General features: G+C 37.3%; 1 pseudogene; it reads left to right on the top strand.

Annotated features, from left to right (window-relative positions):
* Positions 1–9,741: 9,741 nt before the first annotated feature.
* Positions 9,742–11,740, top strand: LOC140964687 (protein GAMETE CELL DEFECTIVE 1, mitochondrial-like; annotated as a pseudogene).
* The last annotated feature ends 411 nt before the right edge of the window (positions 11,741–12,151 follow it).

Here is a 12,151-nt window from a genome sequence, read left to right as displayed (position 1 = left end):
CAAGACGAGCTTTGTATCGTTCAATAGATCCATCAGATTTGGTCTTGATCTTGTAGACCCAACGACAGCCAATGGTGTGCTTTCCTTGTGGCAACAGAACCAAATCCCATGTATGAGTCTGATGAAGAGCAGTCGGTTCCTCAGCCATAGCCTTCTACCAAAGTGGATTACCAACAGCTTCGCTATAGGATAAAGGCTCAGAGAGATGATGAACAGAGGCAAAAAATGAAGCAAAAGAGCTAGAATAACATGAGTAAGCAAAATCTGGTAGTCAAGTAGACTTACGAACACGAGTGGACTGACGGAGTGGAGGATTATCCGCGATGCCAGGAGAAGATTGGGTTGTCGTAGGGGGATCTGGAGGAGCAGGAGTCTCGGGTGTGGTCGTGGGCAAGGTCTCGTCGGCGTCGGAGGTGAAAGGGTCAATACGAATAAGATCTGCATGTGTCATATTATGCGAACTAACAGGTATAGAAAAGAATGGAACATGTTCAAGGAACACAACATGACGAGAGACATATAGTTTGTGACTAATCGGATCAAAGCAACGATACCTTTTTTGACGAATACCATAACCCAGGAAAACACACAGAACAGAGCGTGGAGACAACTTATTGTGCACGATCTGTGGTCGGAGAACAAAACAGGCACAACCAAAAACACGTAATGAAGAATAATCAGGAGCATGACCATACATTTTTTCAAAGGGTGACAAACCTGAATTGTGTGAAGTTGGAATTTTATTGATCACGTGAACAGCAGTAAGAATTGCTTCACCCCAAAATGCAATAGGAACATTAGAAGACAGTAAGAAGGAGCGAGCTGTTTCAACAATATGTCTATGTTTTCTTTCTGCAACACCATTTTGTTCAGGGGTTTCTCTATACAAGGTTTGACGTATTGTACCATCAGAAGCAAGCAAACGCGAGAAATCATTATAAGTGTATTCACCCCCCAAATCACAACGAAAGCACTTGATGACAACTGAATGTTGATTTTTCACAAGAGCTTTAAAGTCATTGAAAATAGCAAGATAATCAGACCTAAGTTTCATCAGATAAACCCAACAATAACGAGTGCAATCATCAATAAAAGAAACATAATATCTCAACCCCCTTTCGTGAGAACAGGAGATGGTCTCCACACATCTGAATGAACAAGATCAAAAGGAGTGGTAGAAAAAGATAGACTTTTATAAAGAGATAATGCCAAAAATTTTGCAAGTTTACAACCACTACAATCAGAAATATCATGACTTTTCAAAGTTCCTAGTGCTCCTGTAGAAACTAAAAAATTCAAACGAGACGCGGAAACGTGTCCTAGACGATTATGCCATAAATAAAAAACAAAAGACGACTGACTCAAGCGAAAAGAAGAGAGATCCACACTAGATGTTGCAACATCTGGTACTCTGAGATAATCCAAAACATAAAGTCCCCCCTGTCTACGGCCTGTCCCAATCAGCCTCTGGGATCGCGGGTCCTGCACATAACAATTTGAAGAAGAGAAGTAGACTAAGTATCCAAACTCACATAATTGGCTGACCGAAACAAGATTAAGTGTAAGACTTGGAATATAGTATACATCAGGAAGAGATAAACAACACGTAACAAGAGAACCAATGCCTACTAATGGCATCGGTGTACCATCAGCAGTCACAATTTCAATGGAAGAATTGTGAGACAAAGATGTAAAAGATGAAAAATCAGGAGACATATGATGAGATGCTCCAGAATCCAATACCCAGATGGACGAAGATATACCTGAAGTGCCAGAGGATGACAAACCTATATGTGAAGAAGCTGACATAGCATGAGGCTGTGAACGAGGAACTGTTGAAACTGCTCAAACAAATACGGATCCAAAGACTGTGCAACAACTGCATTGTTAGACTGGGGTGGTCAATATGTCCACTGGTTTGATGGATTACCAGGTTTCCATGGAGTGTTCTGAGATGGCTGCTGCTGCTGCTGTGGTTTCCATGGAGTGTTCGGAGATGGCTGATGTTGTTGTTGTGGTTTCCATGGAGTGTTGTGTGATCGTTGTTGTTGCTGTTGCGGCTGCACTTTTCCTTTACTCAACAATAGTGGGCATTGAGCTTTCCAGTGCCCCTTCTCTTTACAAAAAGCACACTCATCTTGAGAAACCTTCGTATTTGACCTGTTTTGGTGATTAACTTGAGGTCGTTGAGGAGCTGCAAAGACAGATGGTGTAATTGGGATTGTCCCTTTGTCAACGTGAGACTTAATACGAATCTCTTCAGCTAACAATTCACTCACAACCGATTCAACAGAAGGAAGAGGGTTGCGATGAAGAATCGTCCCACACAGACCCTCAAAATCATTCCGAAGTGCCATCAAAAACTGTATCAAACGCTGTTCTTCTCTCCGAGCAATATAAGGTGAGAATGCTCGAAATTCTGCAGATTCTGTTAATGCCAATTGATCACAGAGTGTCGACATGGCAGAATAAAAATCTTGGATGCTCATATCTTTCTGCTGAAGGGCACGAATATCTGTCTCCAATTGATATTATTTGGCAAAGTTAGACTGTGTATACAAGCGTGCCAGATGATCCCAAACCTCCTTAGCAGTCTCGTATTTTGCCAATTGAGCACCTATTGAGTGCGCAACAGAATTATTAATCCACGTGATAATTTTCGAATTATCTGCCTCCCAAACATCTAATGACACAGCATAATCAGGGTTCATCTGGTCTGTATGCTTGTCTCACACACCTGTGACATAGCTCCACTTCGATTTCCCACGCAAGAAATTCTTCATAACACCAATACAAATAATTTTTTCCATCCAATTGAACACTAATCGACTGAAGGGAATCATCTTTACGAGCTAGGGTAAACACAAAAAGATTAAAATGACTAATCTACCCTTAAGAGCTAACAATAATATATTCTAACATTTTTGACCAATGATTCGTGTATTTTCAAACTTTTTCTTTAAAAAAAAAGAGCATGCGTTTCTTATTCACGTGAAAGATAGAAATGCAAGCCAATAACTAGTCATGATAAGTTGTAGAGAGAAAAGTGCGTATGATTTCGTATGAAATTACGAAACACACCAACAAATCTTCTAGGAAAATTTGACTAATTTAATAAGAATCAATACATTCGACAATTGGCTGAAGATAATGCTCCACTGTCGGAAGTCTACAGAAGCTTAAGAAAATAATACCAATTATGTATCTTGATGATGAACGCAGATAGCAAATAGAAAACGAACTTAAACTGCAGTTTTAATGAAATCACCTTGATAAATAATTAACTTCATCACTCCATGCAGCATCATCCTCATCCCTGTCGCCGCCAGAAGCTTTCTTTGCAGCTGCCTTCTGGTTCTTTCGCTTCACTCTGACAGAGGCAGCCACCACCAAAAGGGCTTGTAAGGGAGAAATCTATATGCTTATGGGAGTCCACCCTCACCATAAATGATAGCACATTGACCACTTTCCTCCCTGCAGCAGTATATGAGAAGTTAGTCATGATAGCAAACAACTGCATTTTATTGACGAAGGCACGTAGTTATAAAAAAACGAGTGCCTGGGTGACAGTCGCACCTGCCCAGGTGCAACACCTTAAACAAGCACGCGTCTACTTTGCTGAAAGGCGCCCTGTGGCATATATGCTACAATTCGATATAAAATAATTCAAGCCCAATTAGTTTTAAATCCCAATAACAAACACAATCCCTGTTTAATTTATTGTTTTAAAAAGTCCTGCAATCTGCATGTGTACGTTCTTCTCCCTTGCGGCCTCTTAAATTCTTTCTGTGTATGTGTGCAGCGGCCTCTCTCCATCTCAAATTCTTTCAGGTTCTGTGCGTCTCTCTCTGTCTCAAATTCTTTTTCGTCTTGCACTTATCTATCTCTATGTCTGCGTATGAAATCTTCATCTTCCTCTACGCTGCCGAACGTTCCAATCAAGGTAAATTTCTACCTCCATAAAGTAATTAAGTGATTAAATATTGTGCTAGTGTGCTTCGTCAAAAATCATAACACCACATAGCTGCTACCATGAAATCTCCATTAACCCTTAAATGAGTTTAGAAGCGGAAATATCTCAATGTTGTAGTCGTGGTCAGTCATACTATCATAATGATATCATGATCACCAATTGATATTGTGTGAGTATGTGAGACATGAATTTGTGGCTTACAATATAGGATTTAACCAGAAGGTGGACTACATGTTGCTTCCATATGTCGTGCGAGCAGTTATCCATGAAGGTTAATGTTTCATTGTGGGATTTCTCATACCATTTATTTATCGGTATTCTTGTTGGCATCTATTGTTTCACAATGCAAAATATATGCTCTGATTGTTACAGAAGTACAGTTCATGTACGTCATAGAGCCTCTGGGAATTCTTGCAGCCCAGCCATCTAACTTTCATTGTTTCCCGGATGATTGAACTCATTAATATATTCTATTTCAGCAATATATTTATATTTTATACTTTGTATTTATACTTTTAATTTTGTATGTTTCAGCAATTTATATCAGATTTCTAGAATAAATATGTTCTTGACAATAAAAATGTCAAATTCTGAATCACAAGCCTTTCTAAAATCCAGCATGAAATTATGCAACATTAGAATACCCAAAAAATACCAATAAAATGAATTGCAGTTTTTGTGGGAAAACAACTCATGGTGAGATTTAACTACATAAGCAACTTCTTGTTAGAGGCAATAGGATACAAAAACTAGCTCAAATGTCCAGAGCACGTGAAAGAAGAAATCAAATCTTATATGTCAAAAAAGAATGAACTGAAAAATCAAATGGATGTGATCCCTCACTTTGATGAAGTTGTAGAACAACAAGAATATTTGAAAGTTCAAGAAGATGTATAGGCAAAAGAGTAACGACCTAAATCAGTTTCATTTGGTCAGCGTTCTAATCTTGCACCTGATTTTTTTAAGAAGAAACTAAAACAAGCCAGTCCAACAGATTTATACTTCCAACAAGGGTCTTACTGATGAGACTGTACCGCAAGGAAAGAAAAAAGATGCAAAGACAGTGAACTTGTATGATGAAAATAAGAAGAAACTGAGGGAGAATGTGGTGCAAAAGTTCGCTGGATGCATAGTTATTTGGGGAACAAGGCGCACTAAAGCGCTAGGATGCTTTGGGCATGAGGCGCGAGGCAAAACGCTTTATCGAAGTAAAACGCACCTAACACAAATTTTAAAATTCAACATATATAAAGTATTTTATACTATTTAAATTAAATACTTTTCACAAAGATAACAAATAATATAAATAAAAATCCATTAACAGATAATGTAGCATAAAATCATAACAAAGAACAAACTTCAATCATCTAAAATTCATTAGTAAGTCGTAAGTGCATCATAGTATATTAAAGAAAAAACTTTAAAAATATAAATCATCAAATTCATTTTCATCCTCCCCAACTGTATCATCATCATCTCTAGGAGCTGAAGTTTCAGATTTGTATTCTTCTGATTCCTCATCGTTTTCACCCAAATCAATTTCTTCATCTTCCTCATTGTTATAACAATAGATAGTAGATCTTCTTTTATACGTATTTAATGTACTCGTACTAGCCGCTGCTTCTTTTGTAGAGGATGGACCTCAAGATCTAAAATTATAGGCATCTTCATCAACCCTAGAAGCTCATCCAACTTCACCACAAGTCAAAGTATCATCATCAAACACGAGATCATTTTCGTCACCACTATTATTATTTAATTCCCCCATCAACCATTGATTACTATTATCAATATCAACCAAAGAAATATGGATCAATCTTATCGCGCATATCATATCGGCGCCTCAAAGTCCTATTATACTTGATATAAACCAAATCATTCAATTTTTTTTCTCCAATCTATTTATTCAATTGGAATGAAGCTGCAAATATTTGATACAACTAATTTTAGCTTTAAAATAATAAATTTATTTGATATTTCATTAGAGACTACTACTTAGTACTCACGTGTTAAACACACTCCAATTTCGTTCACAAGCAGATGAGCTACAAGTAAGGGTAAGAACTTTCACCGCAAACACTTGCAATTCGGGTGTCGAACACCCATAAGCCAACCACCATTCTTCTTGTAATTTTGAAAAAAAATAAAAAAAAAATGGAACATTAAAATTATTGCATATAAATTATCATAAAATATTGATTACCAGGTGATTTTGTTTCTTTTTCTGACTGTCATGGGCATCCCAAAAAGTCCTTCAGCCCTTCCGTACATTGGCAATTGGTCCATGATCTTATCCTGTAGCTCCTCGTTTTCACACATTCTAGCGATATTTATACAAACTCATCACAACTTCATTACCATTTTCTATATTAGAATCTGAATAGAAGAACTCCAAGTTTAAGAAATGTCCAGGAGCATGTAAAGGTTGATGGAGTTGTATAGTCCACTTATGATCAATTATGGTAAAAATATCTTCATATTTATCCTCTTTGTCATGAAATGAGACAGCAATAACTTTTTTAACTCGATCCATTGGCTCATAAATATAGCCCATTGGAGGATTTTTTTCCCCATCAACCAATCGAAAAAACTTTCACCACAGTATCACCCACTTTAACAGCATAAACGACTGTATTTCAAAATGAAGGCATAAGTATAATCTTTGCTATCCGTTTACCTGGTGCCTCTTTTGCAAATCTATTAGTGGTCCATTTCTCAGATGTAAACATTTTTCTCAAACTCGCCTTGTGATTTTGAAATCGCTTTAAAGTCAAAAAAGTAGTTGCAAAACGAGTTTTTTCAGCTCTAACCATATCTTTCTGTCTCGTGAATTCTCTCAGCATGTTTAAAACTGGGGTCCTGTTATATATATATATATATACATTAACCATCATTGCCCTTTCATATACCTTCTTTAAGTGAGGAAGTTTAAAAAAATCTTCAAGCATCGAATCTAAACAATTAGCAGCGCATGGAGACCAATATAAGTGAGTATATTGTGCTTCCAAATGATGTCTTGTTCTTTAAAATTTAAATGCAATGTACAAATTACACATTAGAAGTTATAACTTTATTTTAAATAGTACAATAATTTTATATAAAGTGATATAACTATTATAAAAATTTAAAAGTTCAAACCATACCAGCTAAAACATTTGCGCTTGCACCATCAGTGACAATTTGAACCACATTCTTTGCCCCAATTTGTTGCACATATTTGTCGAAAAATCAAACAATTTCGCATCCGTGTGAATAGCTCGATCCATCCACTGATACTATAAACACGGTCCCTCTAGGACCATTTACCAAAAAATTAATCAATGTCCTATTTTTTCTATCAGTCCGCCCATCTGCCATCAAAGTGCATCTATATTTAACATGGTCATCCGTGGATTTTTCAATATCAATTTTGTATGTTCTAACTCTTTTTTTAAGCATGTAACTCTAACTTCATGATAAGTAGGGAGCTTCATCCACAATCAAATTGTCCATCAGCTTCAATAAATGGTTTAAAACTATCATAATTCACGGCGTTAAAAGGAATACCTACATCATACATCCATCTAGCGAACTTTAGCACAGCATTCTCCATCAGTTTCTTCTTATTTTCATTATACAACTTCGATGTCTTTGCATCTTTTTTCTTTCCTTGCGGTACAGTCTTATCAACATCTTGTCGGAAGCATAAATCTATTGAACCAGCTTGTTTTAGTTTATTCCCAGGAAAATCAGGTGCAAAATTAGAACGCTGACCAAATGAAACTGATTTAGGTCATTTTTCTTTTGCCGGTAGTACATCATCTTCAACTTCTAAATATTCTTATTTTTCTACAACTTCATCAAAGTGAGGAATCGTGTCCATTTGATTTTTCAGTTCTTTCTTTTTTGACATACAAGAACCGATTTCTTCTTTCACGTGCTATAGACATTTTGAGTAAGTTTTAGTATTCTTATTGCCTCCAACGGAGATGTTTGCTGATAAATCCCACCATTAGTTATTTTCCCACAAAAATTGCACTTCACTTTATTGGTATTTTTTGGGTCTTCTAATGTTGCATAATTCTATGCTGGATCTTTTTGAAGGGCTTGTGATTCAGAATCTGACATTTTTATCTACAAGAACAGGCTTTATTCTAGAATTCTGCAGTAAGTTGCTGAGATAAAAAATTAAAAATATAAATACCATTTTATTAATTAATCCAATCATCCGGGAAGCAATGAAAGTTGATATTCGTGGCTGGGGTTAGACGTGATAACAAACACTGACTTATAAATGATCATTAAGAATAAAAATGGAGTGAAATTTAAATTAAGAATTAGTTGACTAAAAATTTATTGTAGTTTCATCACCAATGTAGAGAATAAAGTAATAGACCAATCATGACATCAAGCAATAGTAACAGAGAGTTGAGACACTGTGTTTGGCTTGTAATTTGTAAATTATCCTAATAATAAAACTACAGCAACAGTAAGGCAGAAGTGACTCAAGTCAGGACTCAGTAAGCTTTTCTTTTCTTAATCACGTCCAAACTCCAAATACTATAAATCCTATATTGTAAGCCACAAAGCCATGTCTCTCATACTCACATTTTTTGAAGAAGCAAACTAGCACAGTTTGATGAAGCACACTAGCACACAGAGAGGCGAACAGAACCAGAGAGTTTGAGACGTAGAGAAAAGACGGTGCGCATACACAAAAAGAATTTGAAAGGCCGATAGGGAGAAGAACGCACACATGCAGATTACAGGGCTTTTAAAACATTAAACATGGATTTGGTTTGTTGCTTGAATTATATACATCGAATCATAACATATATGGCAATAGCGCACAGGCGCGCCTGGACCTTAGGCGCGCCTTGTTTAATGTCGTGCGCCTGGGTAATTGCGCCTGTCGCGTAGGCGTAGCCAGACGCTCGCCTTTCATAACACTGGCTGGATGGATGTATGATGCATGTATTCCATTTAATGCAATGAATTATGATAGTTTTAAACTATTTATTGAAGCTGCTAGACAATTTGGTTGTGGAATGAAGCCTCATACTTATCATGAAGTCAGAGTTACATGCTTAAAAAAAAAGAGTTAGAACATACAAAATTGATGTGGAAAGAATACACAGATGACCATGTTAAATAAGGATGCACTTTGATGGCAGATGAGTGGACTGATAAAAAAATAAGACATTGATTAATTTTTTGATAAATGGTCCTAGAGGGACTGTGTTTATAGAATCAGTGGATGGGTCGAACAATTAAATAAAAAATCTACACTTTAGGCAGAACAATTAAATAAAAAAATTATCAATTATTGAAGAATCAATACGACTAAACGCAAGAAAAAATAAATGTATTTCATAAGAAGATCAGAACCAGATATTCGATATATAAACAGCAACAAATAAAGCGAAAAACCAAAAATGACAAAAAATATAATTACTGCCCCCAACAAAGAAGAACAAATGCACGCATCAAGGAATATATTTACATATGCATTTACTATTTTTTGGAAAAGAAAGGGAAGCTTACAATTTCGGTAAAAGGAAACGTTAACCATAAATTTTCTCCGCCACCGGAGGGAATCTCAGCCCGTCGATCTGCGGTCGCCGATCGGAGTAGAAAGGAGGCAGACTAAGGGTTTAATGGGATTAAACGATATCTTATTTATGTATCTTATTTGGGCCGAAACCATAATGGGCTTATTTATCGAGGATCAACCCAAACCCGAATAGACCTCTGAAGAGACCCGACTGCTTCCAAACCACATTCGGAGAATGAATCCGTTTCACAGGCGACTCACAGCCATTCTCAGAACACACCGCCCTAGTGCCGCCGCTGCCGTGCGACGTCAATCCACCAGTCGTCCCAAAAAAACATCAGAACCGGAGAGGACGAGTGGAACGAAGCGTGGGAGACAGCATGGTTTCCCGACGATCTCTCCGGCAAATCAGAACGAGCCCCTTGGGAGTCCGACGTCTCCTTCTCTTTCACCACCACCAATCAAAGAGGAGGTAATACCACCCTTCCATCTCATAAGGAAGAAATCTACACCGAGACCAAGGCCTTCGTGGAGGAAATGAACGACAACTGGGATCAAAGGAAGAGCAAAACGGTCACAAAAGAGGACCGCATGCGAAAACCTCGTCTTGTTCGCTGTATAGCCTGGAGAATGGGAAGAGGGATTACAGATTGAAGAAGCGGAAAATACACTCTGGGCTTTGGGTGAAGGAGATTGAGAAACAGGAGGAAGCTAAATTAGAGAACTTCGTTTCAGGTGGCGATGATATCGAAAAGTTGCTAGACAGCTGCTCTGAGTATGTCACTTATTTTCTACCCATCAATATTGAAGTTTTACGAGCAGATGGAATTTGCTTGGCAATGATGTTAATCATTTACTGCTTTTTTTTTTAATGTTTCTTGAATTATGCCAACAGAAATTGGACGTGAATGAATTGAGCAAGAAGGATTTTTGCTGGTAAATTCGCTGTCTTGGTTGCACATTTCATAAGCATATCATAAGATAGATTGGTTACCAATTCATGAATGGAGTAGCTTGATATTGTGATATAAAATCTCTTTGGCCTTTTATTTAGACTCACTTGTTACGGTTTAAATGTCTGTGTGTGTTATGGAGAGAGTGCAGCACAAGGGTGGGGTTAGAATGGTAGATAAGGATTACCCTTAATTTGTAGGTTCTACCGAATTGCTATATGCATGTTGTGTTGCGGGCAAGGCTTGAGTCTCACATGGACTCTGCAAGAACTTCTGGTGTGCTAATGTGCTATTTAATTTGAGTGACTCTTCGACCTTACGGACTAGTTCTTTGTAATGAGCTTCCGGGTTGAAGTCTATTGTTGGTTTGACCAAAATATTTGACGAAAGCTTGAAAGATGTGAAAAATCAAGGAAGCACTTAATTTTGTATGGAAATTTTGCTCAGGCAAACATCTGACGGAGTTATTTTCTGCCATGAATATGTACGTTTATGTGTTTGATTTTCACAGTTCTAAAGCAAGAAGGCGTTAGAAAGCTCTTATCTATGTGCTCTTATATTGATGGGCTTTGATGAAATTTGCTATTTATTAGAAACTTTGGGGAACCAAGAGTAATGGAGTTGAACTCACTGAATTCAATGAGTGCAGGATATTTGATTCTGCTCACACTGATTTGGGCAACTCGCAAATCCCTAGTTCTGAGTTCAAGAACAAGCCTGATGGTTGGGAAACAATTTCAAAAACACCAGAAGGAAATCTCTGGGATATGCCGCAAAGAGAAGAAAATATTCTGGTTCAAGAATTTGAGCGTCGAATCGCATTCAATAAATTCCAGGTTGGTATACTGAAAACTGTTTTAAAGTATAGGTGTGTTGTTTATGTGTAGGCATTCTCCTAAATTAGAAATAAAATTTGAATTTTGTTTTCAAAGTGCACTCCCTCTCCCCCTCCCCTTCTCTGAGTCTTCCTCTGTTTTATTTTTAACCTTTGGTATGATTCAGATTGCTAGCTTTATAAAAACGCACATATTTAGCCGAAGGAAGCCGATTGATGGATGGAAGTACATGATAGAGGAAATCGGACCAAATTCCAGAAAAGGTAGGGGGGAGTGTTTCAAGGTTGCCCAGTGTCTCAGATGAATCCACTCAACCTTTCAGAGTGGAGAAGGTCAACTTTGTTGCCTCTTATCCTTCTAATAGAAGGAGATGATCCCCCAGTATTTTGTGCTTGTTGCATTGCTTGAAATGCTTTATCGAGGCAATAGCATTTTAAGGAACTACGCATACTTTGATGCAATTGTTAGAGTAGATGCCCTGCAAGTCAACTGTTGACTAGGGATTTTATTGACTCAGTTGTAAAGAACAATCTTTATTTTAATATAATTCATTATTTCATGGTTTGTTTTTTCTTTATCTGTATACCCATGATTTCAAACATAGATAAAGACCTTGATTATACTTTAATACAAATGAATCGTAATTCGATGTTGAAACTCATTTGTAAACACTGTATGATCTAAATTCGTTCCTAGTCGATTCAGCCGCCTAAAACGTGGATAAAGGTCACTTGAGCTCGAGACTAGCATCTGTGATGTTGTGTACTGCGTTTCTTACAGATGTTGTGTACTGCGTTTCTTGGTAAGGGCATAGAGATGTCCAAACATACAGATGGGTAGTCATATGATGATTATA

This window comes from Primulina huaijiensis, chromosome 18 (genome assembly GCF_012295235.1).
Source record: "Primulina huaijiensis isolate GDHJ02 chromosome 18, ASM1229523v2, whole genome shotgun sequence".
In the NCBI taxonomy this organism is placed as follows: Eukaryota; Viridiplantae; Streptophyta; class Magnoliopsida; order Lamiales; family Gesneriaceae; genus Primulina; species Primulina huaijiensis.
The sequence above is the reverse complement of the archived record's forward strand: the minus strand, read 5'-3'. Positions and strand labels throughout refer to the sequence as shown.